The sequence below is a fragment of the Ursus americanus genome, chromosome 15 (genome assembly GCF_024610735.1).
Source record: "Ursus americanus isolate L20-20 chromosome 15, mUrsAme1.1.p, whole genome shotgun sequence".
Lineage (NCBI taxonomy): Eukaryota > Metazoa > Chordata > Mammalia > Carnivora > Ursidae > Ursus > Ursus americanus.
The window spans coordinates 38,932,120-38,950,468 of NC_142141.1; the positions used below are offsets into that span (position 1 = coordinate 38,932,120).

Genomic DNA, 18,349 nt, shown 5'->3' on the forward strand with positions numbered 1-18,349 from the left:
AATCTAACCAGGGGGACAGAGGAAATGCCCCATGTTGTACCGGGCTGCCACAGAACTCACGTGGTAATCTGGCAAGCTGCTATGTCTAGTCCCTTGCCAGATCTGAAGATGCCATTGTCAGCATTAAAGCACCGGGTTTGGTTATGGTATTATCTTGGTGTATCTCCCAGGAGAAGTCCAGCGGCATATCTGTTTTCAGTGCAAAGGGAAAAATTTTCAGCCATTATTTCTACCCTGACAACAGATAGTCCTTGAGCTTCTGTAGAAGTTTCCCAGGGTCCAAGTGACTCACTAGGGAAAAAGTAAGAGTGACTTTTTTCTGGTCGTGGATACCATACCTTGTCGTCCATCCATCTCCTGTGCTCAGTGCGCCAGGAACAGAGGCCAGTTCACGTTCTTCTGCATGTAGATGTTGACACAGCCAACAGTCAGATGGGTTCATTCGCACGGCCAGAGTTTGGTAAACTGGCACAAGGGGGTGTTTGATCTGCGTCTGACCTGTCGAAAAAGAGAGGGTTAGTAAGAAGAGAACACAGGCCCAAAGAACCCATAGTGGAAACGCAGAGAGGGAAAGTAAGATAGATAGAAGCAAACATTTATCTTTGGTCAGCCTTCTATTCAATGACTTAAAAATGTGAAAAATTATTAAAAAGAAAGTTGAGCTTCTGTGCTTTTGTTTTTGTCTTAATATCAGGGAGTCTTAAAAAAAAAAAAGGGGTAGGTGAAAGAGAAGTTTCTTAATTCATGATCCTGGGTAAAGTTCTCTATGTCATGGTGCCATCTGTTTCTGGGGCTGAGGACCTGGCCCTGGAAATCTTTATCTTCAGGTCACAAGGAGGGATCATCTCCCAGTTGTCTGGAGAGCCATGATCTGGGCCTGTTTTGGTGTGACTTGCATGAATCCAGGATGATTTCTCTTTTATTTTGATGGCAGTGTAGGTGGTCAGCAGTTCCTCTAGCATCCTGCCCAGTGATGTGATAGCACAGGTTTTCTTCTAAAACCCTTCTAAAACACCTGGTCGCCTGGTAGAAGTGGGTGGCAAGCCTCATTAGTTGGTGTAGGCCATGCCTCTTTGACCTATTAATGAGGTACTTCCAGTCTAGTAGTTAGTTCTTGTATGGAGTTAGTCATAGCATCAGATCGTTCGCTTAATCCCTGAATGAAAGATTTAGAGATGCCAGTAGGCATTTGATGACCAAACATCATTTCAAAAGGGATCAATCCATGTCTCCTATTTGGAGTATTCTGTATCTTAATAAGGGCCAAGGGCAATTTTGTGGCAACTTAAGTCCAGTTTCTTGATAAATCTTTTATGTCTAGATTTTTACATTCCACTTGCCCCAATGATGCAGGGTGACATGCGGTATGACATTTTAAGGAGTACCCTGTAGTTTTTGCAAGCAGGTGGTTTTTCTTGGCCCTATAGTGAGTTCTGGAAATCCAGAAAGTAATGCCCACATGAGGAGTGGCCTCAGGTCCTAATTTCTTCACTGCTGTTGGCGGCAGCAGCAAATCTGGTCAGATCGCATTCCGTCCACCCACTAAACATGCAGACAACAGCTAAACTGTAAGACTAGCCCCAGGCTGGGGGCAAATCTATAAAATCCATTCGGAGTGCTGCAGAAAGGGTGGTGTGGGCCTGGGAAGACTTCTTGGTGGTATGTGGATTTCTTCCAGAAACATGGTGAGACTCTCACAGGGAGAAAGTTTGGTTAGAAATTTTGTGGACACTTGGACAAAACCGATTGTCTTTTAGTTCCTTAAGTATCCTCCCTATCCTCCCGTTGGCACATATGTCCCATCTGGTGCGAGATAAGTACGAGCCAAAAGGTTGGAAGAAAAGCCTACAGAAAGTCTCTTTGGCTGAATGTATAATCCATCTGATAACTGTTTGGCCCCTTTTGTCTCTAAGTGTCCTTTTCAGACTGTGGGCCATTTGCCTCATAATTAATCATATCAGTCAGAGATAAAAGTAGTTTTAAAAGTTGGGTGGAGAAAGGATGAAGGGTCTGTTTGGGGTTGCATACTTGGCAGCTCTGTCCGCTCTGTTGCCTGCTAAAGATAAAACATCAGTTTCTTCAGCAGGGGGCTGGGCAGTGAACAACTCAGTTTTAGAAGGGGGGCGAGTATATTGTAATAGGTCAGCAGTTATATGCTCGCCAGCCACAGGAGTGCTCATAAGCAGTTAAGAATTCATGGGATTTCCAAATTGTGCCAACATCATGGCAGTGTCCAGAAGCATATTTGCATAAATATCTGTGTAAACAGTAGCAGTGTTTCCTTCTGCCAATACGCAAGCTCTAGTAAGAGCCATGAGTTCAGCCACATGGGCTATTTTTACAGTGGGCAAAGAATATTTCTTCAGTGTTTCATGTTGGAAAACAATGGCACCATGAGTAATTATGTGTCCCTGGAAATTTCGTTTGCAGGAGCCATCACCAAATAGAAGTGAGCCTGGATTTCTGGAAGGATGTCTGAGAGATGGTCCTGTAGGTTTGGGACCATATATATAGCCATAGGCAATCATGGGGAACAGAGCGGGGCGCTCCTCATCAGAGGGCTAGTCAGGTAGTTGGACGCCAAGTGTTACAATGATGCAAGAGAATGGAGGGGTTAGTCAAAAGAGATTGTTCATAAGTGGTCTGTCGCCATGCAGAGAGGTGCTGTGTCTTATGAATGTGAAGAGAGCAGACACCGCATGGGAAACACACAGATGAATGGAGGAGCCTGTCAATCAAGTTGGCAGCTGTGGCCTTGCCCATAAGCATGGGGACATATGATGCCACAGGATCTAACTGGTGTGAGAAATAGGGTCTAAGCCATATCTAGGAGTTTGCCCTGCCATTATTTTCATGGCAATATTAACGAGAGGGTGGGTCAAAATTAAGTAAGCCATGAGCTGGGGGTGTGGGCAGAGATCATCTTAAGGCTTCAAAGGAGGTTATTGCCCTGGAAGTCTAGGAAATAGGCTCTGAGATGATATCTAAGAGAAGAGCATATAAAAGTTTAACAAAAACTGAAAAATTTAACAAAAATTGCAAAATTAGGAATCCCCTGGCCATTGTAGCCAGCCGTCCTAAAAGTTTACATAACTATTTCTTTGTTTTACAAGAGGGAAAATTGACTCAAGACATTTTGGACTTAGCTTTTGAAAGCCCTGAGATAATTCGTTCTTATCTAAACAAATAACAGTTGTTTGCAACCACTGAAGTTTAGATCTGGAGCCTGATGGCCCTTGTGCAGTTGCACCATCAAGAGAACACGGAGTAGCTCTATTTTCAACTTTTTGAGGAACCTCCATACTGTTTTCCAGAGTGACTACACCAACTTGCATTCCCACCAACAGTGTAAGAGCGTTCCACTTTCTCCACATCCCTGTCAACATTTGTTGTTTCCTGACTTGTTAATTTTAGGCATTCTGACTGGTGTGAGATGGTATCTCATTGTGGTTTTGATTTTAATTTCCCCGATGGCTAGTGATGTGGAACATTTTTTCATGTGTCTGTTGGCCATTTGTATGTCTTCTTTGAAGAAGTGTCTGTTCATGTCTTCAGCCCATTTTTTGACTGGATTATTAATTTTTTGGGTGTTGAGTTTGAGAAGTTCTTTATAGATCTTGGATACCAGCCCTTTATCTGTACTGTCATTTGCAAATATCTTCTCCCATTCCATGAGTTGCCTCTTAGTTTTGTTGACTGTTTCCTTTTTTGTGCAAAAGCTTTTTATCTGGATGAAGTCCCAAAAGTTCATTTTTGCTTTTGTTTCCCCTGCCGTTGGAGATGTGTCCTGAAGAAGTTGCCAGTGTCGAAGAGGTTCCTGCCTATGTTCTCCTTTAGGATTTTGATGGATTCCTGTCGCACATTGAGGTCTTTCTTCCATTTTGAGTTTATCTTTATGTATGGTGTGAGAGAATGGTCCAGTTTCATTCTTCTGTGTGTAGACTATGGACTCCTGGAAACAAACAGGGTTTCAGAGGGAAGTCTATTATAGGGTTAATTCCTTGCTCTGCATCTCTGGAGAGAAGGTAGTGAGCTACTGATAAAAATGGTTTATTTCTTTTCTAAGAAATGCACATAAGCTCTGCACTCTGTAACAGCCCATATTCTTTTGCGTGTGTGACCCCAGGCTTGATTAGGGTATCTGTTACAGACGCGTCCTCAGAGGGATTTTGATCAGAATGAGTTTCCAATTTAAAAAAAAAAAAAAGCAGGAAAGTTGGGGTCTGGTCTGATGGTGGAGAACTAAAAAAGCTTTCTTGTTGGGGTGCCTGGGTGGCACAGCGGTTAAGCGTCTGCCTTTGGCTCAGGGCGTGATCCTGGCATTATGGGATCGAGCCCCACATCAGGCTCCTCCGCTATGAGCCTGCTTCTTCCTCTCCCATTCCCCCTGCTTGTGTTCCCTCTCTCGCTGGCTGTCTCTATCTCTGTCAAATAAATAAATAAATAAATAAATAAATAAATAAATAAGCTTTTTTGTTGCCGTCTATAGTGGCATGAAATTTACCCAACAAATCTCTACCAAGAGGGTTTGCTAGTGAACAACTGGAAATTAGAAAGGCATGGTGAGTGTTAAGAGGCCGGGCTGGGATATGGGCAGCAAGACGGCCCATAGCCTGCCACAGCCTGCCCTCAGCCTGCCACAGCCTGCTTAGAATCAGAAATGACAAGTAGAGAAGAATGTTCCGAGTGGATGGGAGAGAGATTTGCACTGGTGTCGATGAAGAACTCCAGTTCCTGTCCCTCTGTTTTCAGTTTTACGGTAGATGTGGGTGTGCCTGAGGAGCAGTTGACTCTGTTATCTAAGCGAGAACTGTCCTCGGGAGAAAAAAAGGAATTTTTTAAGCGTTATGAGGTTTAGGAGAATTGCTTTTTAAACCTTCCTTTTTCTTAAGCGCAGTACACTTTCTCTTCCAATGTCCTGTGTTTCTTTGGGAGACAACAGGGAGACCTCTGAGTGGTCTCTGAGTTATTCTCAGAGTCATGCTTTGCCTTTCCAAAGACCCAAGTCACAAAGCAAGAGTTGAAACTCATGTGGAATATAAGAAGTAGTGCAGGGGATCGTAAGGGGAAGGGAGGGAAAACTGAATGGGCGGAAATCAGGGAGGGAGCCAAACCATAAGAGATTCGTGACCCTGGGAAACAAACTGAGGGTTTGGGGAAGGGAGGTGGGGGGGGGGGATGGAGTAACCGAGGAATGGGCATTAAGGAGGGCACGTGATGTGACGAGCACTGGGTGTCATACTCAAATAATGAATCATTGAACTCTACACCAAAAACTGATGTGCTGTATGTTGGCTAATTGAATTTAAATTAAAAACTAAAACTAAAACAAAAACCAAACAAAAAATTTTAAAAAACCAAACCAAACCAAAACAAAAACAAAGCAAGAGTTGTTGCTTTTAGTCCCTTTCCCCCTAATGTCCTGTAAGCTATTTTCGAAGAACAGGGTAGTTGCCTCATTATTATGCTGACTGGTTGCCCTGTCCCACTGATCGTATCATTGTGGATTTGTTTTTTTATACCGGGGAGGAAATTTCCCACTAAAGCAGAAATTAGAAGATTTCTATGTTTTAGGGCTTCCACATTTAATGCAGTGTGCCTTTGAAAAGTTTGTATCAAACATTCAACAAGGCTTTGGGGCATTCCCTTTCTTTCCGAGTGTACATTTCAACCTTAGACTAATTTACTTTGGGAGGAAAGGCTTCCTTTATCCTTCCTATTAGCCCTTGAATATCAGCTTCTAGTGGAGCCCTCTCCTGGTCAGTTGTAGGAGGGCCAGGGAGAGGCTCTGGCCACCTGTTTCCCCTGTGAGGGGTGTTTTCTCCAGCAGGCCCTCTGGTCTACCTGATAACCATTGTATAGTCATGGGGTGAAAGAACTCCCCTTAGTGATCAGTCAAGATCTCTGTGAGTGGGGTTGTGATTAACTACTAATCTTTCTAATTCCTCTCTAAACTTTTTTTTTTTAAAGATTTTATTTATTTATTCGACAGAGATAGAGACAGCCAGCGAGAGAGGGAACACAAGCAGGGGGAGTGGGAGAGGAAGAAGCAGGCTCACAGCGGAGGAGCCTGATGTGGGGCTCGATCCCAGAACGCCGGGATCATGCCCTGAGCCGAAGGCAGACGCTTAACCGCTGTGCCACCCAGGTGCCCCACAATTCCTCTCTAAACTTGGTAGGATCCTTGAGACATGAGCTCCTTGTGGTGGGAGTCCAGGACACATCTTTAACAGACAGTTTCCAGGAATGCCCGAAACTGTCAGAACTTGATTACAAAGCCCTGGAAAAGATGAGGAATTAAAGGGCATGACACAATGAGCTTTACCACCCTTCCTGGGCGCTCTTACTAGATTCAGTCCTGAGGTTCAGCATTTACCCAAGCTACCTGTACTCCCAGAGCCTGGAGATCAGGCACAAGTGCTCTCTGTAAATCGTGGAAAGAAAGGGAAGTTAAAGTAGGCAGGTGGTTCCTCAAGGGTTCTTTTGGGGAAGTCAGGGTTTTAGGATTTCAGGAAATTAACTGAGGAGCTGGGGTTAAGTTTTGAAGGAGGAGGCCTAGACCAGGGGCCCAGGGATACAGAAGGTCTTCTGGAGGGTCAGGGACAGGGAGTTGGGGATAAAGAGGAGTATAAGAAGGGGGATTTATGTCAGATTTGGTTTTTGATTCTTGTTCTAAGTCTGACTTCTATTCTTTGTTTTATAAAGGGATTCTCTAAGGCTAGCCATTATACTTTTTTATATCTTCCTTTCAATTACATCTTCCCATAAATATCAATAAAGCAGCTGTTTGGAATGAGAGCTCTCTAACTTTTTTGTTTTTTTGGATATAGATGGTTTTTTTAATTCAAAAGATCCATCATCTGGCCATTGATGAATGTGCTATTAGTATACTTATTCCAGTAGTGAGTGAATCCAGTAAGACTCTTATGGAAAGAACTGGAAGCAAATTTCCAGGCTTAGAATGAAAGTTTACCATGGACACAAGAGGTGTCCCTGGGTGGGGGTGGAGGGTGGGCCTGGGTGGCTCAGTCGGTTAAGTGTCTACTTTTGGCTCAGGTCATGATCCCAGGGTCCTGGGATCGAGTCCTTCCGGCTCAGCGGGAAGCCTGCTTCTCCCTCTGCCTGCCACTCCCCCTGCTTGTGCTTTCTCTCTCTCTAACAAATAAATAAATAAAATCTTAAAAAAAAAAGAAAGAAAGAGGTGCCCCTGGGGAGGGCGTAAATGATGCAGCCCCATGATCCAAAGTTTACTCCCAAGAATAGGACAAGAAAGAAAGACCTTCGTTGTACAAGCAGTGAGAACGATGTAGTGTTTGTGGTGTCTCCCAACTCCCACAAACGTGAGACGCTTCCAGTCATAGATCTGCTAATCTGTCACCAGGCAGGCGCTACTGGAATGGGACTTTTCAGCGCTAAGCAAGGCAGGTTAGGACAACAAAGGCCCCTTCTGGGGTGAGACCTCTTCCGGCCAACTCTCCGGACAGCTGGCATGACCAGACAAAGACTGTACCGATCTCAGACCCCCAGCCTATTTGACAGACCAACAAAGTACACCCACCCTGGTTAGTGTACCCTCCAGATGGTGGAGACCAGAGCGAATGTTCTCACTGGTCACAAAGCCAAGCCCTTAGGACATAGAACAAGACGAGAGGAAACCGCATCCTGTTTTGACACTGGGGACCCACAGCAAAGTTTGTCTAAATAGACGCTGATGGGAACTGTGAACTCACCAGAAGTGCTCCAACAGCAGGCTCACAGCGCCTAGGCCCGTGTGCCGCCTTACGGTAATTCCCTCTTATGACAAAAAACCCAAAAGACACAGACAAAGGAAAACAAAGACCATCTCTGGGAAGAAATGAGTTGTCCCAGGGCCACACTCCCTCCAGGGGCTCTAGGGGAGAATCCTTTCCTGGATTCTCTTCCGACTTTGTTGGCATGCTGTGGCCTGCCTTGACTCACAGCTGCATCTTTCCAAATTCTGCCTCCAACGTCACCCTGCCTCCTCCTTTTCTGTTGGTCTCCTCTGTGTGTCTCTGGCAAGGACGCTTATCATTGGATGTAGGGTCCACCTGGATAATCCAGGATGATCACATCCCAAGGTTTTGAACTTCATCACATCTGCAAAGACCCCTTTTCCTTTTTTTCTTTTTTAAGATTTTATTTATTTATTTGAAAGAGAGAGAGAGAGAAAAAAGATGAGGAGGGGGGAGGGGCAGAGGGAGAGGGAGAAACAGGGAGCTGAGCAGGGAGCCTGATGTGGGACTTGATTCCTGGGATCATGACCCAAGCTGACGGCAGATGCTTAACCGACTGAACCACCCAGGCGCCTCAAAGGACTGCTTTTCCAAATAAGCTAATGTTCATGGGTTCTGGGGATTAGGATGCAGACACATCTTTTTGGACGTCTTAATATTTTATTTTTATTAAATAACTGTCTGACATACTTCTGAGTACTTCCTTCTACAGTTTTTGGCTGTGTGCTCTTTGATTGCTTTTCCATATGACAATAATTTTATAATTTTATTTTCTGTAGAGATAATAGAAATTCAATGTTTATTTCATCATGATTGCTTTAAATGTGCATGTTATGATTGATCGCTGGGTTGCAAGTAATGTGGGACACCAAGGCAGAAAGAGATGTAGATAAGATTAAATGTCCTTATAACCAGCAGCCCATTGACAAACACTTGCGGCAGGCAGAGTAGAACCTTCCTCCACGAAACTCCCAACTGTCCTAATGTTAATGCCTTGCCAGAGGGAAAAACAACCTTGGGTTGACAAGAACAAGGCTTCCAGGATCTGGTGAGTCTTCTTTAGCGGATGAAACTCCTTTTGGAACTTCCCTTATCTTTACTGCCCCCACCCCCTTGCCACCCCAAAGTATATAATGAGTTGCCCCTCACAGTCCTGGGACAGCAGGCAGCAGCTGCTCTTTCTGCCCACGGTCCTCTCCCTGTGGTTTAATAAAAACACCATTTTGCATTTCCAGAATTTTTTCTTGGCTGTCGACTTCGGACCCCACCAGACATCACCCATATTCAAAAACTACATCATTCGGCTCCCAACATGGGGCCTTCGAGTCTTTTCATCTGGACTGTGAGCCACGGTGCAGACTTGCTGAGTACTTTCCTCTCCCTTTCCTCGCATTCCAGGGGCCCTTCAAGGAGTCCGGTCTTACTGGAACACTTGCATGCCGATCGCTCAGGCTGCAATCCTCTAGCCTGTGGCTACTCTACAGAGAGGAGAAAGCCTGACTTTTGGTTGGAAGTTAGTACCCTGGCCAGAATGGTAATAAGACCCAGAAACTTCATGCCCTCTCATTATCCCTGTCCTTATACAAAGTCGTCTGTCTGGGCACAGGCACAGCCACCTAAGTCACTAGCACGGCTGCCGATCTTAAGACTCCCGTGTGAGGTTTCCTCCTCGTTGGTCTAATGGGATCCCCTCCAGACGTCTAGCCGCGTCTGGCCCCGCGACCTCAACTGGCAGCAGCTGAAACAAGTACCCGATGGAATAAAAACCTAAATGAGGACCGTTTCCTAGGGAGGCTGGCTCTAAAGACTACACGTGTTGGAATGTGGCCTCGATCATGATGGATTTCCATCTTTACTGTTTTCTGTCCACACCCTCCACTAACTAAAGTTACACATTTGGGAAATTTCCTCTTGTAAAACTGATCTAGTGTATTCCATGGGTTAAAAACGGCAGGTTCTGCGTGGTTTTCAAGGCAAGCCAAGGTGCATGCGGCCTTCATGGACAGGCATACTTGGTCCACACGCCAGTAGCCGTCATAGTCTAGAATGTGATGGGGAAATGGGGGGGGGGGCAGGCCTGCTCCTATAGGACCTTTAGGGCAAGCAGTGATCATAGCGATTTCCTTCGAGGGACACCTTGGATGACTTTGATACCAGGAACCGCTGACATGTCCTGTGTGTGTGATGCCACCTGGGAGTCGGGGAGTGGGTTTCTTGGTAATGGACAGTCTCTCTTCAGTCCCCAAGGACCCTCCCTCAGGATGCTGTTTAACCCACTGGAAACCATTCGGATTGTAAACGTTAAGAAAAGTACTGCATGGCCTTGGTAGGATCTATTAGTTAGATCTCCTCTTCAGAAAACAGGCAAACAGACTGAGGAACCCTAGGCCTATCCAGGCTTTCAGGGTTCTAAATCAGGACCTGGACCTAAGGGCCTCTTGCAGGAGGTGTTTGGTAGTAACCAGACCAGTAAACTCCCTCATGGTATATTGGATGATAATTATCTAAATAGGCCTCCTCCGAATAAACCCAAGTTACTGGAGGAAACACAGGCCATCCGTAGCAAAGAGGACTCTGACTCTCTCTCTCTCTCACTCAATGGTTCCTCCTAATAGAGCCAGGTTACTCTAGCAGAGCATGGGGGCTGCTCCCTCATTCATTTCCCGGGTTAATGGCTATCATTGGAACCAACTGTCTCTGATTAGCCTACCTCAGGATGGGGACTTAAGAAATAGTCCCAAGCAGCTTTTGGAATTTCCTTTGTTTCTGGGAAATTCCTGTCTTCTCCAGCCCAAGTGGACTGCCCATTCCCTCTTGTTGATGGGAAAAAACATGGCGTTTGCTCATCTGTTCAAGGGAATGAGTTCTAGAACCTGGAACCCTCTTTCATCTGCCTTCTGGCAGCACCTCACTTCTTCTGACTCTCCCTCTTCCTTTTCTGCATCACCCTGGGTGTGGCTTGCATAATTGGCTTCTAGACCATCTTCAGTGCCTCTTGCATCATTGGCTCCTCCTCCCACCCTCGCTATTAAGAAGAGAAGAAGAGCACCCCCTGGACCTAACACCACCCACTCCAGATTTCCCCATCAGTGTCTTAGGTACAAATTGACAATGGGGAACAAACTGTCTTTTGAAAAAGGATCCAGTAGAATATAATTTGGTATTTAAACCAATTTAAGTTTGTTGGCCTAATTAACATGGACCTGTCTTTAAAATTATCAGCATTAAATGTGAAACTTTTATTCTACCAAGATCTACTGAAGGTCAAATAAGCTCATGTTATTTCTGTTGCAATTTCAGTAAAAAGTTGACTAAAATGGAGGCTCATTGTCTCGAAGTTTTCATGGGTAATTGTTAAGACAGCTTTCAAAGTCTTTGGTAACCTGAAACTCAGAAAGTTTTGCTTGGATGATATGTGGGGTTGAATTCATTGGACATCCAGGTCTTTTACAAACGGGATAAAGTGCTAAATCTTTGATTACTGAACATAGGTTTGTGCTTTTGACTTCTTATTGCAAAGAAACTAAGGATATTTATATCTGTTGGGAAACTTGTTTTGTGCTTAATAGATTCATAAATCTGCCATCTGAAGAATTCTGGTGTAACTGTTCACAGTTGGCTACTACTTAGTCTTCCCTGGAGACTAAGGTTTCTAAGAGTGCGAAATTCTGCTCTCTGTTCAAAAGACAAAGTTTTCTTTAATTGTTGGTCTGCTCTTGATAAGATGTAAGCAAAGGTTTTTTTCTCTTTTGTCTGCCCAGAAAACCACTTTCTATGTTTTGTCTTTACCAGGTTTTTGATTACTTGGTTAAAACTTCTCAACATTAAAGAGCTATGTTTTGCTAACAACTATAACTGCATATTTGCCTTTGGAATCACTTATTGTCACCTGGGTTAAATAAAAAATTTTAATATTCAGGCATGTGCTTTAAAACTTCCTAAGATTTGAGTTGTAAATGAAGTCTCTCTAACTCATTAAGCCTTTTTATTTTGGTATGTTAAGTTAGTCTGGATGCATTGTTAAACAAATAAGCCTTAGGTTGTATTGCCCGGGTAAGTACTGTAAGTACTCTAGAGATGATATGGATATGCAGTTCCTAAAGTTTTAATATGTTCTGGCCTAAGGCCATTACTTAATGTTCCCATTATTGAAGTGTTATGCGTCACAGGAATAACCAGATTTCCTTGCCAGCTATGCTGTAATCTCTCATCAGATCTTTAACCATGTCCATTTTTTAGTTTTTCATTTATAGTTATTGTTCTTTTTTTTTTTTTTAAGATTTTATTTATTTATGTGACAGAGAGACAGCCAGCGAGAGAGGGAACACAGCAGGGGAGTGGGAGAGGAAGAAGCAGGCTCCCAGCAGAGGAGCCCGATGTGGGGCTCCATCCCAGAACGCCAGGATCACGTCACGCCCTGAGCGGAAGGCAGACGCTTAACGACTGCGCCACCCAGGTGCCCCATATAGTTATTGTTCTTATTCTCTTGCAAAACATGTTTGCTCTTTGAGGGGAATCATAAAAAGGACTTTTAGGACAAATACAGATATTCAATATCTTTATGATCATAAACCTGAAATGGGTAAGAATTTCCGGACTAACTAAATTAAGGAAGATTATAGTTTATGACTCTTGTTTGAAGCATTGCTGTTTCTCTAATATTTGCTCTTCTAGCCTAAGGGAACTTTCTCTTAAGATAGCAGTGATGTACAGAAATAATAAAGTATTTCTCTGTGAACAGATTGAAGAATGTTTTTAAAAAGATTTTATTTATTTATTTGACAGAGAGAGAGAGAGCACTCAAGCAGAAGCAGGGGAAGTGGAAGAAGGAGAGGGAGAAACAGGCTCCCCACTGAACAGGGAGAGCGACATGGGGCTCAATCCCAGGACTCTGGGATCATCACCTGAGCTGAAGGCAGCTGCCCAACTGACTGAGCCACCCAGGTGTCCCCGGATTGAAGCATTTAATTTTCTCTCTACCTGAACCCTGTGAAATTCAAAAGATCTCAGTAAATATTCTTTCTTCCATGGCAATTACAGTCATTGGCCTAAATTCAATAATAATGTGTTCTCCTTATAACAGGACACCATTGGAAACATTGGTTATTTTACCAAGGCCTTGACTGGAATGTCATATTTGAGAGACATGCATAGACTCAGATATGACCCTACAGCTTTAAGGAACTAAGTTTGACTTTATGAAGCATGGAGCCAATAGAGCCCCTTGGAAACGTTGGCCTGATACCTGGCTTACAGAGTTCCCAGCCGCCTCACCAGGTGAGTAAAGAATGTCACTTCCTGGCAGGTATAGGAACCTCTGGATACTTTGGGGATCTCGAGAAGAGGAATTTGCCCAGATCTACAGGTATTGCAGGCATCTCTGATGGCAAGTACTTGACTTGGCTTCAGGCCTAGAGAGGCTACTAACGTTCAACGTAGAGATTCATTTTTAAAAAGTTCCAGCAAAGCAAATCCTAAAAGATCTGTATGATCTCTCACTATTCTTGCTGAGCTTATGTAAATCATAGGCCAAGTTTGTTAAAATTGGACTTGTTATACAAATAAATTAGTCCTGATTTGGCTATCGCTGATTAAAAATGAGGGTTAGTATAGAGAGAAAATGTTTCAATAACACATTTTTGTAGATACTAGATTTTAAGCATCGAGACTGAAGAAAACTGGATTACTCTTTTACCGGTAGGGCTTCTTAGAAGGGAGATTGCCCCAAAACAACCGATAAGGTTAAGTCCTTTTGAGTTACTATATGGAAAACCTTTTCTCACCGTAGACCTACCAATAGATGGAGACTATAATGCTCTGTTAAATTATTTACCTGAGGCCTGGTTAATTCATAAATCTCTAAACGAATATGCAAACCATATCCTCCCTAAACCTGATCTGTCACTAGTAATCCACCCCCTATAAACCATTTTATTGAAAGGATTAGTAGTCTAACAGAGTAGGGGATTTAACTCCAAAATGCAAGGGCCCCTACCGGGTCATATTATATCCTCCCACTGCAATAAAATTAGAGGGGCACTCCTCGTGGGCTCATATATCTAGAATAAAACCTGGATCTCCTTCACGGGAAACCAACGAGCAGACTAACACGCTTTCTTATTCCTGTGAACCCGTGGAAGACCTCAAATGTCTCTTCCAACAACAATAAAGGACTGGAGGAAAATTTTGATTAATTATCAAAGGTCTTTTTATTTAAAGCTTCTCTTTCTCTTTATAATATTAACTTCCTTTATTGTCTTTTCCGGTGGTCCCCTGCCTGGTGCCGAGACTCCTTCACTGTCATGACCTCCAGCTGACAGATGATCCTTTCTACTCAGGGAGTGAGGTTGTTGTATACATGTTGTTGACCTCGGACGGGCTGCCTCTGCCTTTGGTAACTCCTATATGTAAGTGTCCCAACTGACCAATGTTGACCCTTAAGTAGGGACATCTCTATGCCCCTATTCAGCAGGAAGAAGTTACAGAAGATAAGACCTTCCACCTTCAGCAACCTTAAAGATTTAAGGGTCAAAATTGTTCAGTGGAATATGCCGTGGGAAACAAAGGCAGAAGGAAATGTAGATAAAATTAAATGTCCTTATAACCTGCAGCCCTTTGACAAACACTTGCGGCAGGCAGAGTAGAACCTTCCTCCACGAAACTCCCAACTGTCCTAATGTTAATGCCTTGCTAGAGGGAAAAACAACCTTGGGTTGACAAGAGCAAGCCTCCAGGATCTGGTGAGTCTTCTTTAGCGGATGAAAATCCTTTTGGAACTTCCCTTATCTTTATTTTCCCCCACCCCAAAGTATATAATGAGTTGCCTCTCGCAATCCTGGGGCAGCAGGCAGCAACCGCTCTTTCTGATCACGGTCCTGTCCCTGTACTTAAATAAAAACCCACCATTTTGCACTGAAGCTGTCTCAAGCTGTAGGCTTTGGACTCCACCAAAATTCACCCATATTCAGAAACTACATCACAAGACTATGTAATTCCGTACTCTCACTGCTGCTAGTACTGCCTTAGGTCTGTGTCCTCGTAACACAGTTCTACTTCATGTGATTCCTTATGAAGAAAGGAAAAGAAAAAGTAGGGTGCTGTATTAGTTGCTTAGGGCTAGTGTAGAAAGCGCTGTGACCCAGCTAGCTTCAAACAGCAGACACGCGTTCTCTCACAGTTCTGGGGGCTCGAGATTCAAAATCGAGGTGTCGGCAAGGCCATGCTTCGTCTGATACTCTGGGTAGAATCCAAGGTCTTCACCTCTTCCTAGCTTTGGGTACTGCCATCGGCCATGGCACTGCTTGGCTTGTGGCTGCCCTATTCTAATTTTGGCCTCTGTCATCACATGACCTCCTCCAGGTGTGTCTGTGTCCCCGCTTCCTTCTTTTGAAAAGGCCATCGATCATGGAGTTAGGGCCTGCCCAACTTCAATACGAGAAAGAATGTAAGTGTGACTTCATCTTAACTGACATCTTAATTATATCTGCAAAGACCCCATTTCTAAATAAGGTCACATTCACAGGTACAGGGGGTTAGGACTTCAATTATCTTTTTGCAGGACACAATTCAGGTGCCTTTATAAATGTGTATGATGCATTATGCAGCATATACCAGAACAGAACCTTCCCTTTGGCCCATGCATCAGTGAGAACCAAATCCTCCACTTAGAATTTTACCCATCTGAGGACTGTGCTAATTTCCCACCAACTAGTTTCTGTCTCTGGACATCTCAAACCTGGTTTGTTATGGTTTTCATGATTTTCTACAGAGATGGGCATGTATAATAAAATTCAGAAACCCCAATGAAAACCCCTAGAGGAGAACAAAAGACGAAGGCTGTGGTGTAGCAATGAATTTCGAGTGGACTGGTGTAGCCTCTCAAGGGAGGACAGAGCGGGTCCTTTATTCCCGAAGATGCGAAGGGACGTGCTCTTGGTAAGCTTGTTACCTACTTCAGGGTTTGCAAAGTTTTCAGTCTAGGAGTTCTTTAGACTCCACATCTCTCCTGCTTCACTTTAAATCCCACCTTCTGTGTTGAGGGGTCTCAGAAGAGCCAACTGCCCAGCATGCTTGACCTTAAACCCTCCTAGGTGCCAAGATGGGACAGGCCCAGACAGCCTGGTCTCTGAGCCCGGGGAATCTGGCTTTGGGGGGAGCCCAGCTGCAGAATGATTTCATTTGCATTGCTATTGGGAAACAAATGGCCCAGCTCAATGGAAAGTCTTTCATTCCTAACAAGCAAGCCAGTATGTGGCATTTTTCCTTTTCCTTACTCTGCAGGGTAAAATGAACCTTGCAGATGTTCCTGTAATACAAGAAGAATAAGATTCACAGATGAGCTGCCGAGAGTGGCTTGGCTCCCTACTGGGTTCGCCAGTTGCCATGTGGCCTGTGGTCAAGTTAGAGCAGCAGCTGGGAATGGCATTTGGGAGCTGACTTCACAGCTGTGGTCAGCAAGCCAGAAAGCCTGTTTGTGTAGAACCTTCCCTCACAAACTGTAGTGAGTGTTTCCCTCCAAAACCAAGGCCTGGAACAGAGGGGCTTAGATAAGAGCATCTCTTGTCCTAATAAAGTCGTGGGGGGCCCTCACGCTGGTGTGGTGACTGAGCAGTGGTAGTCAGTGGTGGTGGCCACTGGGTAAACAATATGTGGCAGTCACTGAGACATGAAGAAGGCAGGCCCTACCCGCAGGACACAAATAGGGGGACCCTGGCAGACAAAAAAATTATACAAAAAGTCATCCATGATGACCCTAGAATAACCATCACCTTAATAAGTAGAAACAGACAGATGCTGGGGATGTATATTTTGTGACGGACCCATTTTACCGTGTGGGTCAAAAGTTCAAATGCCAAGGGGCACCTTGGTTAAGCGTCTGCCTTTGGCTCAGGTCATGATCCCAGGGTCCTGGGGTCGAGCCCCACATCAGGCTCTTTGCTCAGCAGAAGCCTGCTTCTGCCTCTCCCACTGCCTGCTGCTCCCCCCTGCTTGTGCTCTCTGTCAAATAAATAAAATAAAATAAAATAAAACAAAATAAAATAAAACCTTTAAAAAAGTTCAAATGCCAAGAGTATATACTTTAGGGCAGTAATTCCCACATTCAAATTCCCACATTACTTTTAAGAAAGAATCCAGTTTGCAAACAACCATTCTATCCTTACGCAGGAAAACCCTTCTCTCCCTGATGAGATAACAAAAGGCAAGCTGAGGGCAAAGGGCACACTGAGACTCCACAAACCACACCCCCAAAAGGCGGAATATATGTGACATTCTTCGGGCACTCATGACTGCCCAAGAACAGAGAAAGGACAAACAAATGGTCAACTGATAAAGATCGCAGTCATGCATGACCTAAAACTCCATCCGTTTTTAACTGTCTTAAAGATTTACAAGAAAAACCCAATCTTAATAGTAGCCAGACCTCCAGGAACCTATAGACTCAATTTCCTGGAGGCCTAATGTCACCCAACCGTCCACAGGATAAACAAATAACTTAAATAATCAGTCACTGCGCACATTTACAATGCAGCTTTTCCTGCCTACACGTCCTGTCCCTGTGCTTTAATAAAACCACCTTTTTGCACTGCAAACATCTCAAAAATTCTTTCTTGACCTTTCACTCTTAGACCCAAACTTCAAGTCACATCATTTTGGCACTCAGCATGGAGCTTGAGGCTTCTCATCTAGACTCCGAGCCTTGGTGCAAACTTGATGAGTACTTCCTCTTCTCTTCCTTTACTTTCATTTCAGGGGCTTCTCAAGGAGTCCAGTCTCACTGGAACACTTTCATATCGATTGCTCAGGCTGCAATCCTCTAGCCCGTGGTTACACTATGGGGAAGACCAAAAGCTTGCCTTTTGACTGGAAGTTAGTACCCTGGCCAGAATGGTAATAAGACTTGGAAACTTGATGTCCTCTCTTTATTCGTGTCCTTATACAAAGTTCTCTGTCTTGGGCATGGATCCACCACCTAAGTCACTAGCATGGCTGCCAATCTTAAGACTCCCGTGTGAGGTTTCCTCCTCATTGGTCTAATACGATCTCCTTCACATCTCTGATCTAGCCAGTTTTGGCCCCAAAATCTCTGCCCAGAGCTGGCAAAAACCAGTATCCGATTGAATTAAAACCCAACTGGGGACCAGGGCTTCCTAGGGAAGTTGGCTATAAGGACTACATGTGTTGGAATGTGGTTTAGATCATGGTGGATTTCTATCTTTACTGGTTTTTGTCAATATCCCCTACTAACCACTTAAATTATAGAATTGGGTAATTTCCCCTTGTGAAGCATTTTTAGTGTTTTCCATGGGTTAAAAATGGCAGGTTCTTCACAGCAAGGCATGGCATTTGGGTCCATTCACTGGCACCCGTTTGTAGCCTAGGATACAATGGGGAAGTGGAAGGACACCAGCATCCCTCCTATAAGGCAAGGTGGTGTTCATAGCGACTTCTTAGAGGGACACCTCTGGTCACTTTGACACCGTGAACCTCTGATATATCCTGCATAGAACGCCACCTGTGAGTCGGCGGGGGGAAAGGGAGGGAGGGGGATTTATTTTGGTAATGGCCTTCTCTACTTTTCTAGGAACATGGGATCT

The 18,349-nt window shown here is 44.2% G+C and overlaps 1 long non-coding RNA gene across 6 annotated transcripts in view; it reads left to right on the forward strand.

The window, feature by feature from the left end:
- Window positions 1-18,349, forward strand: part of LOC123785462 (uncharacterized) — a 30,244-nt gene that overhangs the window by 3,524 nt on the left and 8,371 nt on the right. For 4 of the 6 annotated variants that reach the window (XR_015726880.1, XR_006777639.2, XR_015726881.1 and 1 more), the window contains exons 2-4: window positions 12,034-12,210; window positions 12,540-12,698; window positions 12,838-15,689. This is a non-coding gene — a long non-coding RNA (uncharacterized LOC123785462). The remainder of the gene's footprint in view (window positions 1-12,033; window positions 12,211-12,539; window positions 12,699-12,837; window positions 15,690-18,349) is intronic. The other 2 variants (XR_006777640.2, XR_015726883.1) reach the window with 2 other exon arrangements.